Source organism: Peromyscus leucopus, chromosome 1, assembly GCF_004664715.2.
Source record: "Peromyscus leucopus breed LL Stock chromosome 1, UCI_PerLeu_2.1, whole genome shotgun sequence".
Taxonomy (NCBI): domain Eukaryota; kingdom Metazoa; phylum Chordata; class Mammalia; order Rodentia; family Cricetidae; genus Peromyscus; species Peromyscus leucopus.
Genome location: NC_051063.1, coordinates 171363664 through 171378479, shown reverse-complemented (window position 1 = coordinate 171378479; position 14816 = coordinate 171363664). Strand labels below are relative to the sequence as shown.

At 44.4% G+C, this 14816-nt stretch overlaps 1 long non-coding RNA gene across 1 annotated transcript; it reads left to right on the top strand.

Annotated features, from left to right (window-relative positions):
• The first annotated feature begins 236 nt into the window (after positions 1-236).
• On the top strand, positions 237-1987 carry LOC119087744. Its single transcript, XR_005091222.1, has 2 exons — positions 237-692; positions 1566-1987. It is a non-coding gene; the product is annotated as an uncharacterized LOC119087744 (long non-coding RNA).
• The last annotated feature ends 12829 nt before the right edge of the window (positions 1988-14816 follow it).

Below are 14816 nucleotides of genomic sequence, written 5' to 3'. Positions count from 1 at the left end.
AATCACATTTCAGCACAAATAAAATATCACCATAGCCATCTTAACCCCATAGCAATTATTTAATTAAAAGAAACAGAAAGCTATTTTATAAAGGAGGGACCTGACTGTTCAAACTCTCATAATGTATGAACAAGAATTTTCACAAACATCAATGGGAAGCATATCCTCCTTCATGAGATTTCTGGACAGGAGATTTGAAGAGGCTCCTAGTGTGGAATCTACACAAATACCTTGAGTCAGAGGTCACTGTGGGTGATCTGGGTAGGAGGAAAATTCAGATCTCCTCTTACAAACCCTACTTTGAAACCAAATATTCAATCTTGCATAGGCCCATTAATTCTGTGGGCCCTGTGAGCTGGCTGAGATCTCTGAGGGTGAAGGAATCTCATCTGGTCCCCTCCACTGTTTATCCACAGAGCAGGTGACTCCACCCTCCATCCAAATCACTGACACCACAGTGAAAGAAATGGACTCTGTGTTTGTTCCTGTTTTGCCTTTCAAAACACATGAAGATCTCTATCAGTTGGCTCTTCAATGGCAGTTTTGGGCTTTCAAACAGGATGAAGCTGTCCCAGAACCACAGCACCCTCAGCATAGACCCTGTCAGGAGGCAGGATTCGGGAGACTATCAGTGTGAGGTCTCCAATCGAGTCAGTTCCAAGAGGAGTGATCCCACCATCTGGACATAATATGTGAGTGATCTCTCCTCAATCTTGCTCCATAGTGTTGGGGGTGGGGGCAATTTCTTTATCAACAGTGTGAAGAACAGGTAAAAGTCACAAGAAGAAAAACATGGCTCAAGATATAAATAAGCAGCTTGGTGATGGATGCATGTTAATTTCATGATAAAACACCAAGCAAGTTGAGCACAGTGCTGCATGCCTTTAACCCCAGCACACCAGAGGCAGAGACAGAAAAATCTCTATGAGTCTCAACCACACTAGTCTTTGTTTATCAGAACTGGCCACTGTATTCTGAAGACTGACATTCACACCTATCAGGGTAACTCTCCAAGTCAAACTCAAACTAGGGAGAGTAAATCACAGCCTCATTACATAGGACCCTGAAAAATCTGCAAATAAACCCCAGGCTCTGGGACAATGATTTGCTTATAGGTATCTGAGCCTACCCTAGGCAGCAGGGTTTAAACCAAAATCAAAGTAGTCCTCCTCACAAAGCCCTACTACTACTGGACAGGAAGACAGAGCAGCAAGGACATCTAGAATGTGGGCTCAGGGACTGACAAGCACTTCAGAATAAACAGAGCAGGGAAAGGTCAGAAAATGAAGGCACAGAGTCCTTATAGGAGGAGGTCAGACAAGACATATCTACACTCACCAAAGATTTGGAGTGTTCAGGGATCTGAGGGTAGTGAGGGGTGAGCTGTGTAGACACCAAGAAGACAGTGTCATACAGTGGAAAGATTCAGGGGTACTGATGATGGGGGTGATGCTGCTTGCCCCAACAGGACAAACACATCAAGGCTGAGAGTTGAAAACACTCAGGTTTCCTGTTTCTACCATGCAAAGGTCCTAATATTGATAGATTTTTTTCTCTTCCCTCAGCCTCTACCACCACTGTTCAAGTCACTGTTGAAGCAGTTCCACTACACAGTGCTGAAGGGAAGAACGTTCTTCTACGTGTACACAATATGCCTGGGACAGTCCTTTCGTTCTGCTGGTACAAGGGAGAAACTGTGGTTCAGAGGAATGAAACTGCAGGATTTGTAATGTCCAAAAATATGATTGAAACAGAGCCTGCATACAGCAGCAGAGAGACGGTATACCACAACGGATCCTTCTTCTTCTAGAATGTCACTCAGAAAGATATGGGAGCCTACACGTTATTTATTGTAATGGAAAAGTGGAAAATCAAGAGTGCATCTGGGCAGTTCACTGTATACTCTAAGTAGTTCTCTGTAACCTCTGGTAGTGAATTCCACACTGTCACCCTTGGGAAAGGAGCATAAATGTTTTGCAAATGGAAATCTTTAGTAGGCAAAGTCCTTTGGAGAATTCCATCGATTTGGAAGGACCTATGGAAACAATACTGCAGTCCTCTGTGCTGATCCTAGGTAGGCCTGGGCTTCAGGCCTCTCTAGCTTTCACTATTATTATTATTATTATTATTATTATTATTATTATTATTAGTATTTTGAGACAGGATTTCTCTGTGTAGCTTTAGAGCCTGTCCTTGAACTGACTTCTAAAGAGCAGGGTGGCCTCAAACACACAGAGATCTTTCTGCCTCTGCCTCCTGAGTGCTGGGATTAAAGGTATGTGCCACCACCGCCTGGCTCTATGCTTATTTTTATGGTAACGCATAGTTTGGCTTTGTTAGTGGTGATAGTGTCTCAGTTTACTGGGGACAAAAGCTCTGATCTGTTACAGAAACCAGTATTTCTGGTTGTCTCTGGCTGCCTTTGTAGTAATTCTTGAGTGAGCAGGAGGAACTCACTAAGGTTAATGATTATTGCTTATTCAATATCAAATATATATATATATATGTGTGTGTGTGTGTGTGTGTGTGTGTGTGTGTGTGTGTGTATGTATGTGTGTATACATATATATATTCCAAAGAATTTAAGAACTTGGAAAACAGTTTCTTAAAGGAGGACATTAAGCCGGGCAGTGGTGGCGCACACCTTTAATCCCAGCACTCGGGAGGCAGAGGCAGGTGGATCTCTGTGAGTTCAAGCCAGCCTGGTCTCCAAAGCGAGTTCCAGGAAAGGCACAAAGCTACACAGACAAACCCTGTCTCGAAAACCCCAAAAAAAAAAAAAAAAAGGACATTAAAAACTTATAGGAACATATAAGGTAAAGATATACAAAATGAAATGTCAGACATTTCTGTCTCTTTCTCTCTCTTTTTTTTCCTAGACAAGGTTTCTCTGTGTAGCTTTGTGCCTTTCCTGGAACTCACTCTGTAGTCCAGGCTGGCCTCGAATTCACAAAGATCTGCCTGGCTCTGCCTTCCGAGTGCTGGGATTAAGGGCGTGCCTGGCCAGACATTTCTCTAGTGCCAGGATGTGAACATTCAGATATTTTTCCAATGTCAAAATAATAATAATACAAAAATCTAAAACTTCCAGTTCCCTTAAAAGAAAAGTACATGCAGAAATTACCAGGAAGAATAGAAATTTAGTCCCAGCAGCTAAAGATTGGTATTATTCATTATTATTTTGAGAACTCATAAAGAATAGGATTATAACTGTAGTCCACATAAAAGTGTTATATAGATTACATAAAAATTGGCATACACCTGAACATGATATCCTATGTTGTGCCCTGTCTGCAAGACCCCTGAAGGGACCACCAAAGACACAAACTCACTGAAAAGCAAAAGCAAGGTGCCCCACCTGCAGGACTACAATAGGTACTCAACCACCCTAAGGAGGGAATGTAGGGACAGGAGATACAAAGGAAAATACACCAAGTCTAGATTCTGATCAAGGTGCAACTTTATTTTTCTCCAGAAGGGTTTATATAGTTCCTGCAGGGTGGGGGGAGCAAGAAGCTGTCATCTCCATAAGGTGGGGCAAGCTCTGACTCAATGTTCTGTTGCTAGGCAACCTGACTGTAAGCTTATCTAGTTCCCTGTCTTATTTGGGGGGGGGGTCTGTATTTTTCCACTAACTAGAGATTCTGTTCTTGTCCCTGACATCTCCCCCTTCTTAGTAATAAATCTAAGGGCCAACATAAACCAGGTTTGAATGGTCTAAAAGGAGGGCTCTGAAAGAGGCTTTGCATGGAGGATTACAGAGGCCCTATCCTCTAAAGGTTGTGAAAAGGTCCGAGAGGGAATGTCTCTCCAGACTCAAGCACCACAGGTGTCCCCATAGTGCGGGAAGCAATGGACCATGCAGTTTTTTGAGGGAGCGGAAATGGGTAAGCGCAAGGCTGCTACTGCACAACCGCTATGCAACAGGGCACATAATCCAGGCTCTCGGGATTTTGGGGTACCATGGTCCCCAGCCTGTGGAGTCCCAGCTGCACTCCAATCATGCCTTGAGTGAGCCTTTTTCCCACACACAGGTGCAGCCTCCCCGGGTGAAGGGGACTGTGTGGGGCATCTCTCGTCAGGGGAAATTTCAACCCTGGAGTCCTGCATATCAAAGCCGTGGTAAAGAACCTGGATCTGCCTGGCCCAAAGGTCTGTTATTTGGCTTCAGATGAACCCGGTGAGCCAGGAAAGTGCCCATAGCCCAAAGGCAAGGACCAGGAGCAGGCCTACAACAGGTCCTAGGAGGGAGGAAAGAAGGGTCGTTAGCCAAGGGGAGTCTGAAAAACTAATTCTGGAACCACCCAAGCTCTTGTTCTCCTTTTCTTTTTCTCTTTTTCTAGTCCTTTTCTAACCTTTACCATACTATCCCTGACTACCCCGGTGTGGTCTGTAAAGAAGCAACATTTCTCTTTGAGCACAGTATAAAGGCCACCCTGTTGTAAAAAGAGGAGACCCAGGCCTCTCCTGTTCTGTAAAACTACCTCAGCTAGGGAGGAAAGGGATGACTCGAGGGCAGAAATTTCCTTTTCAAATTGGGCAATATCCTCATCTATAGACAGGTGAAGCTCAGAGTAATGTTGGTTGAACAGGACCAGAGAGGCAATTTCTGTGCCTGTTTCCGCTGCTCCGACCCCCAGAAGGACTGCTAAGGTGATGGCAGTAACAGGCTCCCGTCAAGGCAGTCATCTCAGCGTGGCTTCTCTTCCTAGAGATCTAGGAATTGATCTGAAGAATAGGTTAGTCTAGGTGAAAGGGACCTAAGTGCCCTGAGTGGCATCTATGGTGCTACCCTGTTTGCTGTGCTACCTGCCAGCCACAGGCTGTGTCAAGCTGGCCCAACATGGCTATGACCGCCTGTGACACCAAGGCCAGCAAGTCCAACAAGCCTTTCTGACACTTTGGATGAAAATTCAGCACTGCCCTTGGAAACATGACTCCTGTTGTCAGACTGGATTTGACAAGCAGTGTCCCTGCTCAGCCCAGAACGTGATTGACTATGGGACTTGTATACTGTGTGAAAGGTCTCAAACACAGTTTGCTTTAAAGTTCCCACTGTCCCCCCACAGGAACTCTGAGCAGAGTGATAACAGAGCTAAAGGGCTGGTGGGGGTTGCTGTGGGTGAGGACAATAGCCTGGATAGCTTGCTGGAGGGACAGCATTTAAAACAGAAGTTTCCTCAGGAGAGGGGCTATCTCTCCTGGGCAGACCAGGTATATTTACAGCTCTCACCAGGTGTTCTGGTAACCATCTGGGAGTAGAGCATATCTGGTCAAGAATGCAGGCCGAACCTCGTCCCCATATAAGGACCCAGTGAGGTGGCCGAGGAGCCCAATCCAGCTGACCCCTCGAGGGGTGTTTGTAATTGAGGTATTGTCACAGACAGACGAGGGTAGAGGAACCAGCTGTGCCAGGCACGTACCTTGAGGAATCATGACCATGCTGTTTACAGCAGTGGCCAGAATCTTAATTTCACCTGTGAAATCACTATCTATTATGACCTGGACCCCTCGGAGGGCCGCAGAAGCACGGCCAAGGACAAACGCGCAAACATCAGGAGGTAAGGGTCCTGTCACCCCTGTAGGGATGACCTGAGCCCCTTCAAGGGAGTTTAATACTGTTTTGGTGGCGGCACACAAGTCCAATCTGGCGCTGCCTGGAGTTGCTCTCCGGAGGGAGGAGAATGGAACTGGGGCAGGAGAATTTGTTGAGGCTGGGAAGGCAGGAGGTGAGGGGACCTCATGGCCCCAGGGAAGTTTCCTGGCACACCCGCGGAGGAAGGGGCTGACCGAGATAATTGGTTTTTGACCTGTATTCTGTAGTCCAATGACGGCCCTTGTTGCAGCTGGGGCAGAGATTGGAAGGCAGGGGCCTCACAGAGGCGGCCTCCTGAGCTGGCTGGGCTAAGGGCACGAGGCTGTGACCTTTCTGGGGTCCATTCCCTAGCGAAATGTCCGGGTTGTTTACAGAAATAACAGGTGGGGGCCCCAGGCTGTTGTGAAGACCTCAGGATGGCACCTATTGCTAATCCCATGGCATGGGCAGTGCCAACACCTGAACAGAGTCTGACATATTCAGACAGGTCCGCTCTGTTTTTATGAGGGCAGAGGACTTCCTGGCACACAGGGCTTGCATTTTCAAAGGCCAAGTGTTTAACAAAGGTGCTTTCATGTTCATCCGGCCCCAAAAGTCTCTCAGCTGCATCATTTAAGCGTGAGACAAAATCACTGAAAGATTCATCAGGGCCCTGACGAATCTTAGCTAATGAGGTGGTAGCCGAACCCTTTTGGGGCAGGCGTTTCCAGGCCCGGACCCCCGCGTTTTGAATCTGGGCCAGGAGGCCAGGAGGGAATTTTGCCTGTGCTGCATTTGTATCATAAGGGGGGTTGCCAAGGAGTTTTTTTAGTGTCCAAGTTTTTGAGGACAGCTGTTCAATATTTTTTTGAGCAACTTCTCAACAACTTTCTGTAAATTCTGTTTTCCAGAGGACAAAGTCACCCCCAGAAAGAGCTGTATGGGCAAGAAAATACCAGTCATTAGGAGTCAACCAATGTTCGCTCTGGTTTTCCACCAAGGCTAATGTAAAAGGGGCCGTAGGACCATACTGAGCACAGGCAGATTTCAGCTTTTCAACAAGGTGGAAATTTAATTTGTGATAAGTCTGTCCTGGCAGGGGATCCTCAGAAGACAGCTCTGGCTCCTCCTCCTCTTCCCCCTCCTCATTTTGATCTTCCAAACCCCCTGAGGGGCCGCTCTGTGCAGCCACCTCAGTGAGTCCCCAGAGGTCTGTCTCCGGGTAACAGGAAATGCCAGGACAGGCTGAGGCTTACTTTTTGATTTATTAGATTTTTGAGATGGTTTTACCGGGCCGGAAGCCACCACTTCAAGAGCAAGATCTTTAAGTTCTTTGTCAAGAGTTTTCAATTCCCTTAAAAGCTCAACATGTTCCCTGCAAGCCTGGAGGGCCCATCGCAGCGAGCCAAGATCTGGGACAGGGGGAGCCAACTCATCAAGAACAGACCCGCAAAAGTGGGAAGGCAGAGAAACATAGGGAGGGGGCATTGCGGAAGGGGGAACCGCCGGAGATTTTTGAGGTGGTATAAAAGGGCCCAAAGACTCCTGTTTTAAGGGGAGATTTTTGCAGGGGGGCCAATTTTAACCAGTTGTTTGTCAAACTTTATGGACTACCTCTGGCATTGGGGCATTCTATGGTTAATCAATTGCTACCAGACAGTCCTTCAAACATCCTGACTTTGTACTTTGACCATCTCTGGAATGGGGAATTCTATGGTTATTCAGTTGCTACCAGATGGCTCTTCAGACATCCTGACTTTGTCCTGTGGCCTATGTCAGCAGCTCTGATAATTTTGAAACTCAGGCCTGTTTTAAGCTGGGGTGAGGGTCTTGCTTGAAATGGGGTGCTTTGGTTCTTCATTTCTCCCTTCTCATGTCCCTAATGGAACCCAATCATGGGTTCCTAATGGCCAGCTTGTGGGTGTCCCTTGTCTCTGCGGGCATATACCATGAGCTAAATTGTACCCAGCCTCTGTCTTATGTATTGGAGCAGCTGGTTGAGGATATGGGGCTTGAGTGTTAGTACCAGGAGCAAGACTGACTGTTAATGGGCCTATTAGGGTGGAAATTGAAGTAGTTAGTAATGGCCATTTTGCCTCTATTTCAGGGAATTTTCTTTTAGCCCAGCATTTCAGCCTTATCTGAACAGGGAACTTGGGATGATGTATTCTCTTCTGGAACTGTGTCGAGCTGGCATTGGGGCATCATTGTCAAGGCCCCCAAAAGGCTGAAAGGCTAGTCAAAGATTGGGCAATGAGGCATTTGTCAGAAGCATGTGGCTCTCTGACACTGTAGAGACAGGGAACAATCACATTGGCTGGGCTAGTCCACATCAGCTTTTAGCAAGTCCAGAGCTCACAGTTGTCTGGAGCAGTGGAGTCAGCAACTGAAGCTTAGAGGTGTCTGCCAGCCAAGTGGAAATCTATTGAGACAAACTTAAACTAGGAACAGATGTTAAAATTTATGAACTTATTTGGAACTCTTAGGTCCATACCCTTAGTAATGGGGAAAAGCAGGAGTCCCAAGACCAGGAGAGAGGAAAAATACCATCCTTAGGAATACTTATCTGGGGCCCTTCCAACCTCTGTGAAGTGGATCTAGGTTTTATGACTCTTTTAATCCTCTGAGGTCTACTTATAAAATGACATAAAAGCTTTAGATACATTAGTATTACCAATTTGTACTGAAAATTATATTGTAGACAAAGCAGGTAATGGATATCTGTAAAACAGCAGAAGTGGTCTCATACCTTTGAGTCCAAACAAGATTGGGTTAAAAGCTTGCATATTTTTCTTCTGTCCAGAGAGCCAGGTATAAATTGGACAGAGATTTTTGACCTGATGAGAAGCACTTTTAGGTTTATATTTAGACATATTTAGATGATGTCTAAAATAAATCTAAAATGCTGAGCTTGTGGCTGAACAGTAAGTAGTCATTGCTTTACCAGCTTATCAGAACTCTATTAAATGTTAATAGAGTTATATCATAAAACAGGAGAGCAATCTGAAACATTTTTTTATCTTAAATTATTTTTTGAGATCTTTAAAGCTTAGAAGCTTTCTATCTTTATGACTCAAAATTTTATATCTTTTTTTTTTTGTTTTTTTGAGACAGGGTTTCTCTGTGTAGCTTTGCCCCTTTTCCTGGAACTCACTTGGTAGTTCAGGCTGGCCTCGAACTCACAGAGATCCACCTGGCTCTGCCTCCCAAGTGCTGGGATTAAAGGCATGCACCACCACCACCGCCCGGCCAAAATTTTATATCTTTAAGATATAAAATTTTATATCTTAGAACATTTTTTTTTTTTAAAGAATTAACAAGCTGGCTATAGCCTTGCAGAAGGATCTGGTTGTCTGATGCTGCGAAGCTGACAAAGTTGTAGCTAACCTAGCTGTCAGTACTATCAGAAATCTGAGAAGGATAAATTATCTGAGTGTAGACCAAGCGGCTTTTAATTTTATAAATGTCAGGGACCAGTCCATACCCAGGTCTCCACAGCATTGGAGGCACCAGTCAGAACAGCATCAATCTTCTGCCATCAGGCCCACAAGGCAGAGGATTTTTCCTGTGGAATAGGGACACAGAAGACTGATCTTGATTTGTCTAGGCAAAAGGGTGCAATCAATTCCAGTGTCCTGCTGCTTGTCCACAGTCTGGGTTGGGTCCTGGCTGCAGGTGTTGCATTGGGGCATCTTGTCCTGTGGTCAGTGTTGCCATAATACAGGCAGAGTTATTGTGGTGCCTCATATGTAATCTTCTTTGGAGACCTTGGGTCATTGCTAGGATCTGGAAGTCTGTCTGATATAATAAGCTTTTAGATCAACATTTAAATGCCGTATTCTACAATCTCTGAAGTATGAGGGCTGTCCAGGTATATCCAAGTAGACAAACTTTGTTTCTAGTTACTTGTTTCAAGCTCAACCCTGAAAACACATGCAAGGGACTGAGTAAAGTTATCCCTGTAATATTACATCAGTACTTATTTACCCTGACTACAATTAAAATAACTTGATTATTTATGACTGATTATTTACTTATGTTCCCTAACAGTCTACAATAAGTAGCCTCAAAAACAATGATTTTAAATTGAAGCTCTTTTAGCATCAAATATGGGTTCAGTAAAGAAACCAAAATAAAACATCAATATGAAATATATATATGAATCAGTTTATCCAAATAGCTTAAGCTTAACAAACTTAGCAAATATAAGGAGGTTAGATAACATTCTATGTACCTTGGGCAAGGAGAAACATTTTCCAAGTCACTGGTTCTCAACTTTTTAAATGTTATTTTATAACTGCAATTTTGCCATTGTTGAATCTCAATGTAAATGTCTGACATACAGGTAGTCCTAGGCCACCCCTGTAAAAAAATTTTTTTCGATTCCCAAAGGGTGAAAACTCATGGAGTCAGAAGCTATTTCAAGCCCTTTGTCAGACTTCCCAGGTCATTGCCTTGTTGCATCACAAGAAATGAACATACCAGTTTCTGGTTAGCATTTGGAGCTTATGGCTGTGATCCTAATTTTTAGCCTTTTATTTTAAGTCCAAACATTAACAATATAGAGCATTTTATAAGCTAAAAATGTCTCATAGTCTTATAAATTTAAATATTTTAAAAACTGTTCTTAGAAAGATTAAGATCTCTCAAATGTCTTCTGTAATATCAACAATAAAGTACCTTCTTTTACTTTAAGGGGGAGAAAACATGGCATCACCACAATCTGTATAAAGTAAAACCAAGCTCCAAAGTGCAAACAATCCCAAAGTTCAATATCTGGGATTCATTTATAATCCTTTGGTTCTTTTACTTAGAGGCTTGGATGATTTCTTTGACCCTACCCTTGGCAGCATGTACATAGCCTGCCTGTTCCATTTTATTATGGCTGGTGCTTCCAGTGATCATCACCTGACACTTCTAAAACTGCTAAGGTCCATCATTGTAACTAGAATCTCTTTGGAACTCTAGTCCTGCCATACATTTGCAAACCTCAGCTATTTCTTATGATTTTTTTATGTCTTTAAAACCATTATCATCTTATTACATGAGTATATCTTAAATTACAAAATTTAGCTGCCAGAGCAATGTATATTCCTGTATATAAAAGCATTGAGATGCAGCTTTAATATTTATCAAATATCTTATTTATTAAATATATGTTGACATCTATTTAAATGTTTTAGAAGCTTGCTGTTGAACACTTGGTAAAGACATAAGTACTCAGGTGTTAACCTGAGTAGATCTTTATAACCTTAGTAAAAGATGGCTGCCAGTCATGTGACTGCCCATGAGGTCACCAGCCAAGATGGAGGAAAGCCACTCGGTTGCTGTTTAAAGCATGTTTTTCTAAACAATAATTACTTGCACACATATACATAGTTGGATCCAAGTTACATACAAATACATACAGTTAAAGCTTGCTTACGTTTACATACATAGTTAAATCCAAGTCACATACCTGTTTACCTACACACACACATAAGCAGTTTGCAGTATCATCAGCTATTTTTAAAGTGAAAACTGACAAGAATTAACTTTTAAGTTTGGCATTTGCAGGTATAAGAAACTGTAACAAATATAGTTTACATCAAATCCCCTCTGACTTTTTGTAACTTTTTATGTACCCTAAATCCATTCCTTTGATCCCTCAGACATTTACTCCAAAAAAATTTCACTTTTTTAAAACATAAACTCTTATCAAAATCTTTTGTGATTTTCCTCAGTAGTCTAGAATACATTGTAAAGCTACAATATTTTAAACAAGAACAGAAATACATACATACATACATATACCGTAACAAGAATAACTCTTAAATTTACATCAGCACTGTACCACAGACAAGAAACTGTTGGTTAGCCTTATAACACAGTCAAGGTAACTTAGCAAGCAGTGACATTTTATTCTTGGAGCCAGACCTTCATCAAGTTTTAACCCCAGGGCAGGTCTTGGGAGCTCCACCCAACAGCATGGGAGAGGGAGAGGGTGGGGAAGGCACGCACCATGGGGACAAAAGATTGCTGTTAACCTCAGAGTGGCAGACTGGAAGGGACTCCCTGTCCCTGGCTGTGCCCACAGACCTCTAGGCCACTCCTCAGCTGTGACCCTGGAGTGGTAGTTAGTTCTCCACCAGCCCCTGGTTCTGGCACACTTTGAGCTTCTGGGGGAGGTGGGGCTGCTGGCTCCAGCCAGCTCTGCCCTGTGGTTCTCTGCACAGGGGCCCAGCCTGTACCTGCTGGCCATGTCAGGGCCCCACAGTGCTCACATCCTGCCCTAGCATCCAGCCATGCCTAGTCCCCACGCAGCCTCTGAGTCTGGGCCCTGTGGTGCTTACAGCCCTCCTAGCCCACTCAGCCGTGCCCTGGCCTGCACAGCTGCAGCTGTTGCCTGCCCAACTCGTTGCTGGGAGTTCCTGCCCACTGCCTGAACTCTGGTCACAGAGCAAGAAAGCAACAAAAGGGACCTCTGTCTCTTTTGCTGGCCATCCAGCCCACAACGTAATGTACCATCCAGTCACAATGCAAACACAAGCTCAGACATAAAACACATATACAGATAGTCATATTTTACACATTTATGCATTCATATAGGTAGGATATTCCAACAGAAAGACAAACAAAAAATTTTTACAACATAAGACAAGACAACAAAACAGCTCTCCTTGCACCTGCAGACAAAATCCCCTTGTGTCATGGTCTGCAGTGTGTTAGCAAAGGAATGATGAACAGAAATATAACAAATTACATTGAGGAACAAGACAGTCAGACAAAAAGGAAGAACAAGGGCCCTTTACCGAATTCTGAGGACAGATGGTCCAGGTAGACTGGGCGTCAGGAGAGGGAGCCTCGATTATGCCAAAGACCTACAGATGGGACTGGGACACGTCTACAGAGTCTCTCCATCCCCAGATACAGACAGGATCCTTGCAGGTCCCTGACAAAGTGCCCTCAAACTTAAGACCTTTGTCCAGATGAGGAGAGGGGATATCTCCCGACTCCTCCAGGTTACAGATGGGATCCTCGGGGGGTCCCTGGCAAAGTAGCCTCACAGTCGAGACCTTTGCCCAGACGAGGAGAGGGGATGTCTCCCAACTCCTCTGGGTTCAGTTTTACGTTGCGTTCACCAAAGCAGAGCCTCTCAGATTCAGACAGCTGCTGGCAGCAATCAGAAAGGAGAAACAGAAAACAGAAACAACAAACAAGCAAGACAGACAGATTCACCCGACTGGCCAGTGTAAACCTTCAGGGTTCAGGGTCCCTGGGGTCCCCCCAAATCCCAGATGGGCCCCCAAATGTTGTGCCCTGGGCACAAGACCCCCGAGGAGATCACCAGAGACGCAAACTCACTGAAATACAAAAGCAAAGTTTATTCCAATTCAAACCGTGGCAGCGGCCTCGGTTGATCACTCTGACACAGCAGAGGCTAGAGGGCGTGCCCGACTCTCTGCAAGCTCAGTTTTTAAAGACAAAATCCACAAGGTTACATCATTTAGGGGTACTAGTTTGGGTACAGTTCTGTTTGGCTCAAGTTTTAGGGGCTTTTCAGAATTTCTGTGTTATCTTACTTTGTAGTTTTAACTAGTTGTTTGTCAAACTTTATAGACTACCTCTGGCATTTGGGGCATTATATGGTTAATCAATTGCTACCAGACAGTCCTTCAAACATCCTGACTTTGTACTATGACCATCTCTGGCATTGGGGAATTCTATGTTTATTCAGTTGCTACCAGATGGCTCTTCAGACATCCTGACTTTGTCCTGTGTCAGCAGCTCTGAGAATTTTTAGCTCAGGCCTGTTTCAAGCTGGGGTGAGGGTCTTGCTTGAAATGGGGGTGCTTTGGTTTTTCATCCTAGGCATGACAATACACTCAGCTGATTACAAAAATATAAAAGTATCACACTCAGTTGATTACAAAAATATAAAAGTATCGTGTTGTTAAGAATGATTCACAGGGCTTAAGTCTCTTACTTTGTAACCACATTTGCTGCTGGCTCTGGCACAGTATGAAGAAGATGTGCCTGGCTAGATATAATCATTTGGCTTGCACTATAATGATATGTGGTAAAGATCAATGATGTCAAGTAAGTGGGATGAAGAAAAGAAACTAAAAAAAAAAGTTAATGATTCTTGGAAAATTATTAATGAGGAATGATTAGAAACTGCTCATGCTTGAATGCATTAGAACTTGTATAACAAAGATGGCGTGAGCTAGTCAGGACCATCACTTTGATAGGCAACCGGTGTCCTACTCTTCATTCTTCACCAACTTCACACATCCTTCCTGTGGCACAGAACCCTGCTGGACCTGGACTCCAGCACTCTGGGTCATAAGTGGAGCTAATGCTACTTCACACATAGGATTGTCAGTCTATGTGTGATGACTCTGGGTTATGGTCCCTACATTGATGTTCAAGCATACACACATTAATGTGTGGGAAAACTGCAATACCTCAAAATGCCTCACTTGAATCCACCCTCAGAGAAGAGGGGGTGAGGTAACTGAGCCCAAGCACATCAGACTCTGGCCAGGCTCTTAGATACTCATCATGAACATGGCCTTGAGGAAGACCCTTCAGGACTCTGGCAGGGCCTGGCTGAGGAAACCGTGAGAGTCTCACAGAGAGATGAGCACCCAAGCTTTGCTCCAGATCTCTGGTCCCAGACTGGACCAGGAATCCAAAAAGCTTGTAGACTGGGTTGGAATTTGATCTCCTGTTGGAGCTGACAGGGGACAATGATGGATTGTAGACTGGGAGGATGCTGACAGTCAGCCTCTGAGAACCATGTCTGAGGTAGGTCACCTGGGCATCTCCTCCTGAGACTCAGTGTGCTCAGCATAGGTGGAGAGGTAGGAAAGGCAATCATCCAGCTCTTCGGATGGTCTTCTGAGACCTCCCTGGAAGGTCAAGAGCCCTAAAGGGATAGAAGAAAAAGTGTACAAATGGCAGCTCCTTGCCTCTCATGGTCCCGCCCAGGGGTTATTTCCTGCAGGCAAATAGTAACAGACACTGCTTGGTGGAAGGTCAGGTCATTGTTCACATTTAAGGTTAATTTGCAGGGATGGCAATAATCATTTACCACGTGTCCTATTATAGGGAAACTGAGACAGGAAACACAGTCACTGAGTCAGGGTCATACTGGCCATCAGTGGCACAAGCTATCTGCCCACAACCCCATCTCCAGCCTCCCCACCATGGTGACTTTGCCAAGTGATCTCCAGTCTTCTAGATCATTTCATAGACT